The 16,033-nt window shown below is 35.6% G+C and overlaps 1 long non-coding RNA gene across 5 annotated transcripts in view; it reads right to left on the reverse strand.

The window, feature by feature from the left end:
• Nucleotides 1–7,216: 7,216 nt before the first annotated feature.
• Nucleotides 7,217–16,033, reverse strand: part of LOC105467596 (uncharacterized) — a 34,871-nt gene continuing 26,054 nt past the window's right edge. For all 5 annotated transcript variants that reach the window (XR_011625655.1, XR_011625654.1, XR_011625656.1 and 2 more), the window contains one exon: nucleotides 7,217–10,043. This is a non-coding gene — a long non-coding RNA (uncharacterized lncRNA). The remainder of the gene's footprint in view (nucleotides 10,044–16,033) is intronic.

The following is a 16,033-nucleotide window of genomic DNA, read 5'->3' on the forward strand; positions in this document are numbered from 1 at the left end:
CCACACTTTCATAGACAATTAACACAGGACTTCTAATTTCAAAAGCATTGAAACCAGAGTTACTTACTTTGTCTTCTTACTTCCCAGTGAAACTGCCAGTCTTCTTGACTTTATTTTATATTTAACAGGGAACAAAATACACCAATGATAGCTTCCATATTTGTATATCCCCTAATTTGGCAGGGAATATAAATTTGTATATTATAAAAAATTTATAAGCTCCAGTATAAATTTATATATTAGCTTAAATATTTTTATTTTTACATTCTTAAAGAGTCACATAGACTGAGACTCAACAAAAACTACTATTTATTGCTGCCATTGGCAAAAATAAACATAATACCAGATATAATTCTATAATTCATTGAGTTCTTACTATGTGCCACACACTTGACATTATTGTACTTCTGTAAACCATCTTTTAAGACAGTGTCAATTCCATTTTACTGACAAGAGAACTGAAGATCAAGAAGGTGAAAGAACTTGATCAATTGAAAGTTTATTTTAACTCCTGTCTAATTTTAATGCTGGTATTCTTTCTATGAAATTGCATTGTTTATTTACTTGGAAGGTGGAGATATGTCAAAGCCAGAAAATATTCCAAAATAGAAAGCTATTGTTTGCTCATAAAAATCTTCCCTGTTTTCTATCACCCTTACCAATTACTTTCAACGTAGAACAGCACTCTTACCAATTACTTTCAAAGTAGAACAGCACTTTATAATATTAAAAAAATTTTTAAATCAAATTTTATTGTTTAAAATACCCATCTTCTCCACTTAAGACTGAGTTGTTTTGTGCTTCCTGATAAATTTCTTCTTTTAGCACAGTGCTTAGCAAGGAATTGATATTTCATCAATATTTGTTGAAAGTAAAAACAAATGGATGACCACATGTTCTGAGTGTCCTCTATATCCATAGTGTGACTAGGACCATACATCTCAAACACTTGCTCCCCTAAATTTCTGAGTGAAGTTCACTGGGGTGTATAATACCTGGTTCATAAGGTGAACATTTGTAGAAACAACCCTATTGGTTAAGTATTGCTATTCATTCTTCTGAAATAAAGGAACTTTTCAGAAGCCAATATTTATAATCTAGTTTGACCTTCCTTGGATTTTCTTAGCAAGGTATCACAGAATGACTTTACAAAATGGGAGTTGGTGTTCTTTTTTTATTTTTCATGTATTAGCAGTTAAGAATTGGAAAAACACCTCAGGAATGCGCTGCAATTTACACCTACAGTTGGATTTTATGCAATCCCGTTATTTTCCTTCACGGTCATTGACTACACTCTGGAATTAGAAATAGACATATTCCATTAGACTTCTCTTCCTTTTTCTTTTGTTTCTTTGGTTGCTTTCTGCATCCCACTACACAATGGTTTGCCTTGAAATAAGCTTTGGTGGGCAACCTAGAATTTTGGTTTGGATGTCAATAGCTGCAACAGATTCCCTGAAAAAAGAGTTTTGTCATTTGCAATTTGAGAATTTGAATACTCAACTACCAGTATCAGACCATCTTGACTTTGTTATTTTCCCAGGAAATAAAAGTATAAGCAGCACTGTGAACACCTGGAACTGGATGGAAAAGCCCTCAAGGACTTAATGGACATGATTGTTGCTCATATTGGCCACCCATCCTAGCATTTTAGCACCTTTTTTCATCAGTAGAGAGCATCACAAAATCATGGTCTGGAAGAAATTTTAAGAAGTTGTCTAGAAAGAGTGGTCAGAGCTTTACCACATTTACTGAATTAACTTCCCATGTTTGCTAGTTTTACTACCGTGGGAATGTTGCAGTTAAGCAGAAGGTACAGTGATTATGAATACAGACTCTATAGCCAGAATTCTTTGGTCCAAATTTGACTCTATCTCATACTAGTTATGCAACTTAATCATTCTGGGCCTCAGCATTCTTATTTTGTAAAATGTATGTAATAATATAAGTACCTGCCCTGTAGATACTTATGTTGATTAAGCTAGTTTAAACATTTAAGGTGACTGGAAGAGTTACTGGAATAGACTAGTTCTGTATAAATATTTGCTTAAAATGTGTGTCTTTATTATGGACTTTATAATTCTATCATTTTATATTTTTATTTCATTAGCAAAAATAAGGATCATATCTTTATTAGCAAACCCTACTTACCTTAACGGTGATATTTTGGGTGATGTAGAGGACAGTCTAGAACATCTGGTAACTTCTGTATCCTGGTAACTCCCAGTAACTGTAATCAAGGTCAAAGAGGAAGCCCTCATTACAACCCCCATGTTTCAGAGGATGTGGCTGAAACCAGCATCTCAGATCATTCCCAAAGTCGTAAGAACTGTATAGTAGTAGGATGTGGATTGGAACCCCACACTCTTCTATTCTTATCAATTTTTACCATCAATACAAATCTGTCAAAATACTATATTTCCTTTAGAAATAAAAATAAACAATTTTGTTATGGAGTGAAAAGTTACCAATGGAAAGAGAAGACAGAATAATTCAAACTTAAAAGATTAAAACAAACTAAAAACTGTCATCTGCCCTAAAACTGTTGTTGCTTAGGGCGATTATGATAATTGAAATCTGTGACCCTGTATATTTTGGTTCACAGTGTCAACAAATGTTATTTTAGTTCAAACTGCTAGTTAAGTGGACTTTCAGTTGCAAAGCTCTTCTGCCCACTCTCTGGCCCAAACCACGACGAGGCTAACAAGCACCTGAGACCCTCTCAAGTTTCTCTTGTCTAGCCTGAACTTGGCACTCGTGAGAAAAGATTCCTTGAAGCTTCTGGTAGAGGCACTTGAATAATAATGATTTGATGTGGACAAAGGAAAACCTTCATCTATTCTTCCATTCCTGTGAATGAATAAGATAGCTATGAGCCTCAGGTTACTCTGGGCCAAGCTACGTCAGATCATCATCACTACAAAAAATTCTGGAAGAAAAAAAAAAAAAAATTTCTGGACGAACGAAATGACACTAAATCCATTTTCAAACTAGCTTCGATTCTATGTTTCTGTTTACCGTAAAACTCAAAGTTGATAACATATTCCTACTGTCTAGCCTATATTTCACAAGTAAAATTACTTAATATAGATCTGGAAGAGAAACGTAACTCCTTTCATAAAAGATTATTCAATATGCATTTAAAACCAGGATTTAACAGGACCTTACTTTGCTACTCTGAAAATTTTTAATTCTTTTAGTCTTTTCTTATGTAACTATTCCCTCATTCTTTTAATAATTTGCTCTTTTCCTCTGGGCTCTCATTAAAGTCTTTGTTTCCTGCTTTATGCGTTGGACTCAAAAGATGAAAGCACGCTTTAATTATGACCTTAATTGCATTACTATTCCTTGGAGAGTTCCTAGAAATATTATATATCTCAGGACCTAGATTTACTTGTTGAAGAAGAAACACACTACATTGCTGGCTGTGGCTGATAATTAATTGAGTCATTTTGCAGATAATTTAAAACCAAAGAAATATTTTCAAACTTTTAATATTTGGAGGTCATTTATGTCTCATTGTTAGTGGTTGAAGTCTACTCTGTTTATCTGTCAGTTTCTACGGTTTGATTTTTTATTAAGAACTTTATCTTGTATTCTAGAATAGTCCAAAAAGTACACCATATCAATAGGTACATATATCAGAAAAACGTTCCTTGGTTATAGGCATCAGAAAATGACTCTGAAAAAGTCAGACAACATATAATTTATTAGAATATCAAAGGAGGTTCACAGAATCAACTGAAAACAGAAAGTCAACTTGGAAATGAGGAGACACCAAGGCAGAGCTGAAGACTGGAAGCTGCAGCTGTAAAAAACATTGTGCCATAGGAAAGCAAAATGGTAGGTTATAACTGCTGGTATGTGCAAAATTAATAGCCAACACTGAGCAACTACTAATTGTTTTGCATCTGTTAGTTTTTTTAAAATCATCACTATGAGTTGTCTGTTATGATTTTCTCCATTTATAAATGAGGAAACTAAGGCAGAATGATGAAGCAGCCTGTCCCATGTGGCGAACAGAGTCAAGCCCAGCAAGCTCATTCTTGCATTATGTAGAACACTGATGCCACTTGTTGTAACAGAAACTCCAAGAATTTTCAGTCATTTTGATCTTTTGCTCGGCATTCAAAATGAATGAAAGGATCATCAGATTAGCCCCAATACCAAGGAGGAAGAGCTAATTTCTCATTTTGAAATTAGGGCACTGCTAGAAAGGGGAAATGGATGTCAGAAAGCCAAAAATAAAAAGGCATGCTATAAGAAGTCTGCCCTTCATCACACTTCACTGAAATGAATATTTGAGATTGTCTTCCTTATTTAATGGGAGAAGGTAAACACACTAATTTATTTTACATAACTACTTTTAGTTTGATTTCAAAAATACATAATTATCTACATTTTGAGTTATCACACAGAGTAAAGATATCTTGATTGAAATATTTTCAGTTTGTAACCATGAAATTACTTTTGTCTGAAATAAAATTATAACTGTGGTAATATAACAAAAGGAAGTGCTGTACTAGATGAAGCAGCAAAGGTATTAACAAGTGTGGTGTTAAGAACAGGATGCTTTCTTTCATCAAGTGGAGTCAAGAGGAATCTTATGTCTCAAAAGCAAGCAGAAGTGTTACAAAACGATCTTCTTTCTCCCAGGCAATACAACTGCAAAGCATTGTTCAAGGTCACCATGGGTGCGTACATTTGCAATGTAATGGAATATGCAATTATTCATAAAATGAATTCACTGGTTTTGAAAAATGAAAAACTCCAAATAAATACATGCTCAGTGTTTTAAGGTAAGAATATTATTCAAGTATGTGGCTTATGTTGGCATTGTTTAACTAGGCTGAGGTTTCTTGCTTTTTTTGTTTGCTTCTTTAATGTGATTTGCTAATTTCATGCTTCCAGAATGTCAACAAGGGTAATAAAATAGCAATTTAAGGCCACATTAAAAGCTGAACTAAATGGCACCATTCTACAGAAGACATTAAAACAAAATAACAGCATGTCCTCCTATCAGAAGGCATCTTTGTAGCTTTAATGTAGAGTGGAGAAGAAAGATCTTTATTTTTCCTGCCCCCTACTTTCTGTGCCAGGGATGATGTTGTTCGTGGGACTAGAAGGCCTAGCTTGTTGCTGCTAAAATAATTTTTGTGACAAGTAAATTCTTTCTCTTAAAAAAAAAGTTTAAAAAATCACTTTATTAAGATATGATTGGCATTAAGAACCTGTAGATATTTTATGTGTACAACTTGATATGTTTGGATATATTTATACACTTATGAAAGTATCAGATCATCATCCCTATCAATGCCATAAATTTATTCATCACTTTCAAAAGCTTCCTCCTAGAAACTTATTTTTGGAGTTTGTTGTTGGTGTGTGTGTGTGTATGTGTTTTCTTTTTGTGATAAGAACACAACATAATGGAAACAACTAATATCCATGTATGGTTACATGGATAAAGAAAAGGTGGTAAATATAGACAACAAAATATTATTTCAATCTTTAAAAGGAAGGAAATCCTGCCATTTGCAACAACATGGATGAGCTTGAAGTATATTATGTTAAGATAAATAAACCAGACACAGAAAGACAAATACTGTGTGATATCACTTATATGTGGAATCAATTCTCTTTTCACTTGAATAATTCACATTCTTCTTAGAGTAGGATTGTAAGATTTGACAGTTGATTTGAATACACAAACAGGGCAGCCATGTTGTCTGTATTCTTAATAGGGGCTCACGAGAAGGAAACTCACCTGGATATTAAAGGCTGGTAAACTTAGTCTCTCTCCACCAGTATCAGTAGAGTTGGCAATATTTACATTGTCAATGTTAAGGGCATTGAATCAGGAACTCTTCCCCCGACTCCATCAACCTCTCACCATAAGCATGCCTGGTGAATAAGGTAACACTATTTTTTGATATGCTCCTTTCTTCCCAATTGGTTCCATGTGGATTCTCCATCAATATTCACATTATGCCATTTTCCTATGATATTCTGTGTGAATTTATAAGGTTGTCTTTACATCATCCACCTAAGTAGTGACAAAGTAGAAAAGTCAGTGAAGAGGCCGGGCGCGGTGGCTCAAGCCTGTAATCCCAGCACTTTGGGAGGCCGAGGTGGGCGGATCACAGGAGATCGAGACCACAGTGAAACCCCGTCTCTACTAAAAATACAAAAAATTAGCCGGGCGCGGTGGCGGGCGCCTGTAGTCCCAGCTACTCAGGAGGCTGAGGCAGGAGAATGGCGGGAACCCGGGAGGCGGAGCTTGCAGTGAGCCGAGATCGCGCCACTGCACTCCAGCCTGGGCAACAGCGTGAGACTCCGTCTCAAAAAAAAAAAAAAAAAAAAAAAAAAAAGAAAAGTCAGTGAAGAATACAAGAAACTTGAGACTGAAGTTCAGAGAAAGATTAAAAACCTACCCAAAAGTGACTTAGAATTTGTTAGTATTGACATTATTTTAAAGCACTTCTTTACTCATGTCTTACTGTCATCTGATAACATGTTGTGTTAGGAAGGCAAGATGTTACTTAACTTCACAGAATATGAAACTAAGAGACTAAGAGAGTTGGGGTCAAATGTAAGATATATTCTACAATCATGACAATAGCTATCAATACAAGCCTTTAGGTGGAATTTTATGTACAGGAAATATGCAGAAACTTCAGCATACTTCTTGGACAAATTGATTTTACTTTTGTACTCTGACTGATGCTAATCCCAAATGCTCTGTTTTTGTGAATATAAGAATTTATTTTTTGGCTGGGTGTGGTGGCTCACGCCTGTAATCCCAGCACTTTGGGAGGTTGAGGTGGGTGGATCACAAGGTCAGGAGTTCAAGACCAGCCTGACTAACATGGTGAAACCCCGTCTTTACTGAAAATACACAAATTAGCTGGGCGTGGTGGTGCGCACCTGTAATCCCAGCTATTCAGGAGACTGAGGCAGGAGAACCGCTTGAACCCGGGAGGCAGAGGTTGCAGTGAGCTGAGATCCTGCACCACTGCACTCCAGCCGGGGTGACAGAGTGAGACTCCATCTCAAAAAACAAAAAAAAAAAGAAAGAAAGAATTTATTTTTTGTCAATTTTTACATGTCTCAGAAAATGTAAAATCTGTGGAAGGCTTGGTAACATATACAAGAATAACGCACATTTAATTTTGGTAAAATTTTAATCTGTATAGATCTGTCAATCTTAGCCACATTTCATTACTATTCCCAACTCTTGGCCTTTCATTCTATATTTATTACAGATGATTGAAATACATTAATATACAATCCCTATCATGATATTCTCATTATTAATGCTTTTCTAATTAGAATTTAAAAATATAAGAATAACATTAGGTAACCTTTAGTACCTTGGGTAGAATTTTACCAAGTGTTCTGGATAAAAGTATGTTCAGGAAAACAATTCAGCATTATAGGAATTAATTGTGCAAATCTCAACCGACCTCTCTGATTGTAAGTGAAATTTACTACAGATCAAAGAGATCCAAAGAAATTCTAGTAATCTAAAAAAACGAATGTAATATTTTGAAAAATAATCACAATAACTACTGGATATTAAATGCTTATTATTAGCTGGCCTTACTTCTTCTCCATTCTAAAGTTTTCTTTCTGGAAAGAGAACTCAATCTTTATTATCATTGGCCTCTACTGTTGCCCTCATTCTGCCCAACGAAAGGTAAAGTGACATCTAATTGGTGATTTGCAAAATGCAATTGTTTGGCCCAGCTCTGCCCTTTATTTCTCTTGGGAGCAAGTTTACTTCACAAAATTGGGAGTTTCCATCTGTTATGCCTTGTGCCAAATATTACCTAGGCTCTCATTTGCTCACTACCATGCTGCTCCTGCTCTGCCTGATTGGTGGATAAAATCTGCCTTCTAGTAGGAGACCCATTGACTCCTGCTCAAAAGTACCTTTCTCCATTGACGTTAAGGATATTTTAGCTTCCTTATCTACTTTTTGCCTTATTTCTTAAAACATTTAGAACCTGGTAGAGAAGAGAGTTGCTATTCATTGAGGTGCTTCTTGAAGACCCAAGGTTTGCAACAGAGAAGAGTATTTTAATCCATGTAATCCATTCCAGAGACCTTGAAAATGTGTTGATTTTCTTTTACAAATGAGAAAGTGGAAGCTCAAGGATTAAAGAGTTCAAGGCCACATGGTAAATGGCTGAGCTTGGGTAGAGCCTGCCTGTCTCTAAGTCCTATACTCCTAAAGTTGCATTCTGCTTTCTAAAGTCACAGAGATGAAAGATTGTTTTTGCACTCTCATCTCGCTGATGAGTAAACAGAGCCAAACAGAAAGAAGTTAATTGTGCAAGGTCATGCAGCTAGGCCTTGACTTCATCAAGGCTTGAAGTCAGGTTCTGTACTTTGTCCTCTTCTGTAAATGTATAATCAGGAAGTAACTTACGCTAAACAGAGTTTTGCCAGGTGTGGCTAAAATCTTTTATGAGAAATCTGATGCCATATTTGCATTTGGCCATAGGACACAGAATCTGGAGAAGAATAATTAAATATTTATTTTCAATTTGGGTTAAAACCAGAAACAGAACATGCCAATAACTGTTTTTAGTAGAGGGCAGGGGCTAAAGAGATTTTAAAAGAGAACAGTCAAGGTTTTATAATTTCTATTATGAAGGTTGAAATAATTATGCAAAATCATGTATCTGCAGAGAATGAACATAAATTATTTTTGTATTGCTAATTGAATATCAAAATCTATTCTGCTGCTGTTATTTGTTTCACAAGAAGAGATATAATAATGAAATTATTATTTTCTGACTTGACTTGTAAATCCAATACATATGTACTTTTTTGATTGCTACAATTTAGAGTAATCAGTCTGTTTTTCAGTACTTTACAACTCCTCACAAACCTTTAGGTCCACTGGCATTTTTAAGTTTTATACCAAAATATATGCAGTTTGATAGCCTCCTCCATATCTGCATACACACACACACAAACAGAAAGACTGTGTAATTGGTATACTTTTTTTTTTTTTTTTTTTTTTTTGAGACAGAATCTTGCTCTGTCACCCAGGCTAGAGTGCAGTGGCATTATTTGGCTCACTGCAACCTCTGCCTCCCGGGTTCAAGGGATTCTCATGGCTCAGCTTCCCAAGTAGCTGGGCTTACAGGCACCCACCACCACGCCAGGCTAATATTTGTATTCTTAGTAGAGATGGGGTTTTGCCATGCTGGCCGGGCTGGTTTTGAACTCCTGACCTCAGGTGATCCAACCCCCTAGGCCTCTCAAAGTGCTGGGATTACAGGCATGAGCTACCGTGCCAGGCCTGGTGTACTTTAAGTACTCTTAATACAATAACCTTCCATGTGTATCATTTAGCTATTACTACTAACTCTCCAAAAAAAACTAGTGTCTTAAATGAACAGGTCTTTATTATTTCTCATCATCTTAGGGACCAGCTCAGCTGACCTCAACAATCTGCTAGGTGATTCACTAAATAGTGTTGCTGATTTTGCCTGTGTTTTCATACACATCTGAGTCTTTGGCCTAGAAAATTTGCCTGTGTTCCATATGTTTTTTCATCATCCAGCAGGCTAGCTCAGTCTTGTTCTCAGCCTAGCTTAAACTTTTTCTAATAGTGCAAGAAATAGAAGTATAAATGTGCAAAAGATTTTTCAAGCCTCTGTTGCTTGTCATGTCAGTTAACATCCTATTGGCCAAAGCAAGTCATATGGTTGAGTCAGAGTGAGAGGGGACTACAAAATTACAGGGCAACAGCTGTGGTTACAGAAAGGCCATATTAGGGTTATCCATGCATTTGTCATACCATACAATGTCAGGTAGCTGACTTTTGTAATTTATTGGAAGATCACAGATAAAAAACATTAATAAAATTGTGTATTCTATTGACTGAATCCTGATGGTATTTATAAGCAATTTAATGCCTGTTGGCAACATCATTTTCTTCTTATTGCTGCACATACAACCAACTTGAGCAGGAGCAGGTTGAATATATTGAGTCGTATCACAAGTTGATGTAGTTTAGACATTATCTGGAAGGGGAAGGAAAGGAGGAAGTCAATAAAAAGAAATCTTAAGCCCAGAGGCGTTTTTAGATAAGCATGACTATTTTCTAGTGACTGCTTTTGTTAAACAAATAAAATGACCAACTTTAATACTGGGACCATAAATGTCTTGGATGGTGACTTAGATGTCTTTTGGGTTCTAGACTTCCTTTCCAAAGTTCTGCTTTTAGCCCATTTTTTTGTTTGTTTTTTGAGATGGAGTCTCACTCTGTCACCAGGCTGGAGTGCAGTGGTGTGATCTCGGCTCACTGCCACCTCCACCTGCCATGTTCAAGCAATCCTCCTGCCTCAGCCTCCCAAATAGCTAGGACCATAGGCACGTGCCACCATGCCCAGCTAATTTTTTTGTATTTTTAGTAGAGACGGGGTTTCATCATGTTGGCCAGGATGGTCTCAATTTCTTAACCTTGTGATCCGCCCATCTCGGCCTTCCAAAGTGCTGGGATTATAGGCGTGAGCCACCGCAGCCAGCCCCAAAGTTTTTTTAAATGTGCATAAGTTACAGTTGAGATGGATTTAACTCACTCATTTTTGCTTCTTATTCCCTAGTTATATGTTTCCAATCACTTAATGACTTTAATAAATTATCATTTGAAATAATGGTGGTTCTAGATGTAACATTATTAACATAGAAATTAAATGAGAGAAAGCATGTGGGATTTTGAGTATTAATCACAAAAATAATTACATAATATTGAATCCACTGACTTAGGTTTCACTTTATTATGAGCATTTATCTTGACATTTTATTTAACCAGGACTCAGCTTCTGAATTGAGTATATCTGCCTTCATCTACTGTCACTATCATTGTGGGATATTTATATAGAAAAAAATAGATCAGATTGGCAATCAGCAGTGACACTGACTAAATTTATAGACCCAAAACTTTAATGCATGCAACTGTCAACTGATCACATCTGTGTGGTAGAATTTGGGGGAATCAAGTTGGTAAATATTTGTCCTCTTGACTTAATTGTTGCATAGCATTTGTGGTGTTAATGTTGATAAATTTGAAAGGTATACAAAGTTATGGAAGACATAGCCCCTGCTCTTAGAAACTTACTATGTGGAGAGGAAATAATAATCTAATGCATAAAAGCATGAAAAATGGCATGTGGTGTCTTAGTTTATTTCATGGTGCTGTAGCAGAATATCACAGACTGGGCAATTTATAATGAACAGAAATTTATTTTGCAGACCCTGAATATCTGAGACAGGTCTCGGTTAACTTAGAAAGTTTATTTTGCCAACATTGAGGACATGTGCTCGTGACACAGCCTCAGGAAGTCCTGACGACAGGTGCGCCAGGTGGTCAGAGCACAGTTTGGTTTTATACATTTTTGGGAGACATGAAACATCAATCAACGTCTGTAAGATGAACATTGGTCCAGTTTGGAAAGATGGGACAACTCAAAGCAAAGGCGGGACAACTTGAAGAGGGGAAGGGCCTTCCAGGTCCTAGGTAGATAAGAGAAAAATGGTTGATAGATCATAGGTAGATAAGAGAAAATTGCTTCCAGGTCACAAGTAGATAAGAAAAAAAATCTTTTGAGTTCCCGATTAGCCTCTCCAAAGAAGGCAATCAGATATGCACTGATCTCAGTGAGCAGAGGGGTGACTTTGAATAGAATGGGAGGCAGGTTTGTTCTAAGCAGTTCTCAGCGTGACTTTTCCCTTTAGCTTAGTGATTTGGGGGCCTCAAGATTTCTTTTCTTTCCACAATTGGCTCACAGATCTGGAGGCTAGAGAGTCCACGATCAGGGGACTGGCATTTTGAAAGAGGGTTTTTGCTGTGTCACATCACACAACACATGACATGGCTGAAGGTCTGAGAGAAACAAGGGGAAATCTACTACCACAGTAACTGTATTAGACCATTCAAGAGTGTGGATCTCTCATGATCTAAACATCTCTTAAAGGTCCCACTTCCTAATACTGTGCCAAGGGCCATTACATTTCAATGAGTTTCAGAGAGGACAAGCATTTCAACCATAGCACATGAAATCATACAGATTTGCGTTAAATTCTTAACTCTGACGTTAACTATCTGTTTTAGTCCATGTTCACGCTGCTGATCAAGAACATATCTGAGACTGGGCAATTTACAAAAGCAAGAGGTTTATTGGACTTACTTTATTCCCCATGTGGCTGGGGAGGCCTCACAATCATGGCACAAGGTGAAAGGCACATCTCCCATGATGGCAGACAGGAGAAGAGAGAATTGTGCAGGGAAACTCCCCTTTTTAAAACCATCAGATCTTGTGAACCTTATTCACTATCATAAGAACAGCATGGGAAAGACCTGTCCCCATCATTTAATTACCTCCCACCAGGTCCCTCTCACAACACGTGGGAATTCAAGATAAGATTTGGGTGGGGAGACAGTCAAACCATATCACTCTCTATGATGTACTGGATCTTACCAAGCCTGAGTTTTTTCCATCTGTTAAGCTGAGATAGGTTTATTGGGAGAATCAAATGTAATAATTGATGTAAAATGCCAAGAACAGGGTCTGCATGTGGTAAGTGCTCAATAAATACTAATATTTAATAACATTAATGAAAAATACAGAAAATATATGTAAGTGATTATAATAAAATGCTGAACACTCATTAAAATAGATTAAATAAGGTTTGTTTAATGCATCCAAAAGTGTAGAAATATTTTAACAAGCAAATAAACTTAATTAAAATGCAATTTTTTAGTTCAGAAATTAAGCTTTGTCTATTTGCAATTTTCCCAGTAGAAGTGCAGAATTGCATATGTTTGCGACTGATGCTTGCATGATCCTGGTTTCTGCTATTTTTTCTCATGGAACCAGTAACAAGAGTAGGGAGCTTCTCTTTTGTGGTAGTTGATATAAAACTTGTCTACCAATATATCCCCTCATCTCAGTGCTTCCCAAATGTTAATATGCAGAATGAAAACAAACAGCATCATCAAATATGCAAATTCAAAATAACACAGAGGTTCTGATTCAGGGTACAGCAATGAGATGAAGAAATCTGAATTTCTCATAATCATGATGTGTTACTCTGATGCAAAAAGTTAGGAGCAACACCTTGAAAACCAATGAAAAGTCATCTCTGCTCTAAATGTCAGAGCCAAAGCATCCAGGTTGGAGCGATAAGAGTATTAGCATTTGAAGAAGACAGAGGCTGATTCAAAGTGGTTCCATGTTAAGTGTTTTTCATCTTGGAAAACATGTGACTGTCTACAGTCCCTTCATTATGGTTTGAAATGCACTTGATGGTGGAGTTGGCAGTCGCTGTATGAAGAAAGGAGATATGTTTGAATGTTTCTGTGTACAATGGATGGGATTAAAATCAGTTGGAGGCTTTGGTGAATACACTGTAACTTAGACAAACCACTTAAACTGAAGAGCACAAAATTAAATTTCCTGTTTTTCCCATCAACACAAAAGTCTTCATAGATTTAAAAATGAAAACTATTTGGAAAATATTGACATAAAAATCTACAGAAGTTTTGTACCTACATAATAATTATCATCAATAACAACACATAGATTAATTTTAAAATTGTTTTCTTAAGATGATTTAATTTCTATGATATGGGAGACCCTGAATACTGAACTATGTACTAGACCTTAAAGTTAACATTACAAGAGAGAATGGCTGCCCTAGGGAGTAGATATATTTCGAGGGCTAAGTAAAAGCTTTTCTATCTTAAAAAATGTATCTTTTCATCCAATGAAAGTTCTGTTATTCCAATAAAATTACAACTTATATGTATAACAACTTTGCCTTAAGTTTGGTAAAATTAACAAGCCCTCAGACTCTTTTATGTTCTTTGATATAAAAGTTGCCTTATCATAATAAGATATAAGTGATCTTGCATAATGTTCTATCCATGAACATTTGTAAAAATGCTTAGTAAACAGAATAATAGCAAAAAATGTAAATGAAATGCTCTCCCCCGATGACACAATTTAGTTCAAAAATATGATGCATGCACATCAAGATAATTTAGAGGCAATTGGGAGAGAAAAATAGGAATTATAGTAAAAACAAACAAGACATATATCTGCTACCTGTCGAGCACTGTTCTAGGTTGTTTAAAATTATTAACTCTAATTCTCAAACAAGTATTGCAAAATAGCTGACTTGGGCTTCATTTTACAGATGATAACTGAGGCTCAGAGATGTCAAATAATTCACCAAAGTTTACACAACTTGAAAATGGCAAAACCAAGATTTAAACTTAAGAATTGCTGCATTCTTTCACAAAAATTCTCAAGAAAGTCTACAGCGTAAAGATCTATAGCATAAAGTATTTATTCAGTATTGTTGCTTCCAATTGCATGCCAAAATGAACAAGAAACAACAAATTGTTTGATCTCATTAAAAGGTAGGGCTGAAAACCAAGATTTGGAACTGCTCATTACATATTAGTTATACTCCTTGACAGTAATCTCTTAACTTAGTCCTAATGAGTCCCTTGCGACATCATCATGCCATTAATTAGTTTAGCAACTCCAGTAGCATGAAGGGATGAATTTCTTGCAGGCCCAACATAAACTTCCTTATGGTTTTTAGTAGTAGTGTCCAGAGAATGAAATTTCTTGATCATCATAGACTTTGTGAAAATCTAACATTATTATCTTTCTCAGCAAATTCTCTGTTACAGCAATATTAATTTAACAGCCAAGCTTTCTTTCCTCCAGAGAAAAGTTTAAAGTAACTTGTGCTTTGCAATTAAATAGGATTTTTACTATTAAAATAATTCAGAATCAGCTAAAAGTGAATTCTGTCAAAGTTCTAGTAAAAATATGCAATAAAGTTAATTTAAAAATAACACTTAAACCAAACCAAGATTGCAGCACCTAATTCCAATAGTTATAATATCTTCTTTAACAATATAACATAAAGCAATATATGTTAATTTATTTAACAAATTAAAGATGAAAAGTGCTCTACATGACTATCCCACTGCAGTAACACTTGCTAAGAAGCATTTTGGGGTAGAGTGTTAAAATATTTAAGTCTTTAATTACAAATCATTTCTCCTAGAGTTATGGGTGGTATAAGTATTAACTAAATAGGGTGCTACAGAGCTGCAAACAGATGGAATCAAATATAGAAGCTACAGAAATAAAGCAACTTACTCTTCCCTGCACTTGTGAAAAACATAATTAAAAATTATTGACTCAAGCAAGTTGCAGGTGAGGGAGAACATACGGAATGAGGCCAATTGAAAAGTAAGAGCAATCTAATAAGACCAAATTAGGTATTTTATCCCATTTATGTTTTTTTCTTCTGGCTTGTTATATTCTTAACCTTTCTGATCTTCATTTTATTTTGTTGCTGCATCTTTGACTCAAATTTGGGACAATTATCTTCCAATTACTTGTTATTCTAAGGCAAATATGACCACATCACCAACTCTGTTTCTCCCAAGTAGGTGCTTCGAAAATGATAACGATTTAGTAAATGGTGGTTACTGTTATTTATTTACGTTTATTTTAATTTTTATTAAAAAGTGGGGAGCAAGATAAAAACAGGTCTCTTAGTGGTAAAAGGCATATCATACAAAAGCTTGTGCATCTCACTCATTGTTGATTTACTTTTGTGCTTTTTCAGCATTCAGTGCTCTAAAGCAGGAAGCCAGAGGGAGTGCTTGAGTAAAGGGAAGCCCAAACTACTGATAGTGAAAAACTTGCGAGAAAGTAGACTAAAAAAGCATTTGAGAGAAAATATAGCACAAAATGGAGCAATTTTCTGAAGAGCCAAATGAGACTGCCCTGTCTATGCCAATAGTTCTCTATGATTATATTTAAATCTTAAGATGATAATTGTGTAACTACAGTCATGGCAAATAAAAAGATCGACCCTTTGTCATGTTCAAACCAAATCATCAATTGCTTTCTTTAAAAATAAACATATAAAAAGGTTTTCATAAAATGGTGTCTCTAAAAGGGCTGAGAAATTTAATTCT

The sequence above is a fragment of the Macaca nemestrina genome, chromosome 7, assembly GCF_043159975.1.
Source record: "Macaca nemestrina isolate mMacNem1 chromosome 7, mMacNem.hap1, whole genome shotgun sequence".
NCBI lineage: Eukaryota > Metazoa > Chordata > Mammalia > Primates > Cercopithecidae > Macaca > Macaca nemestrina.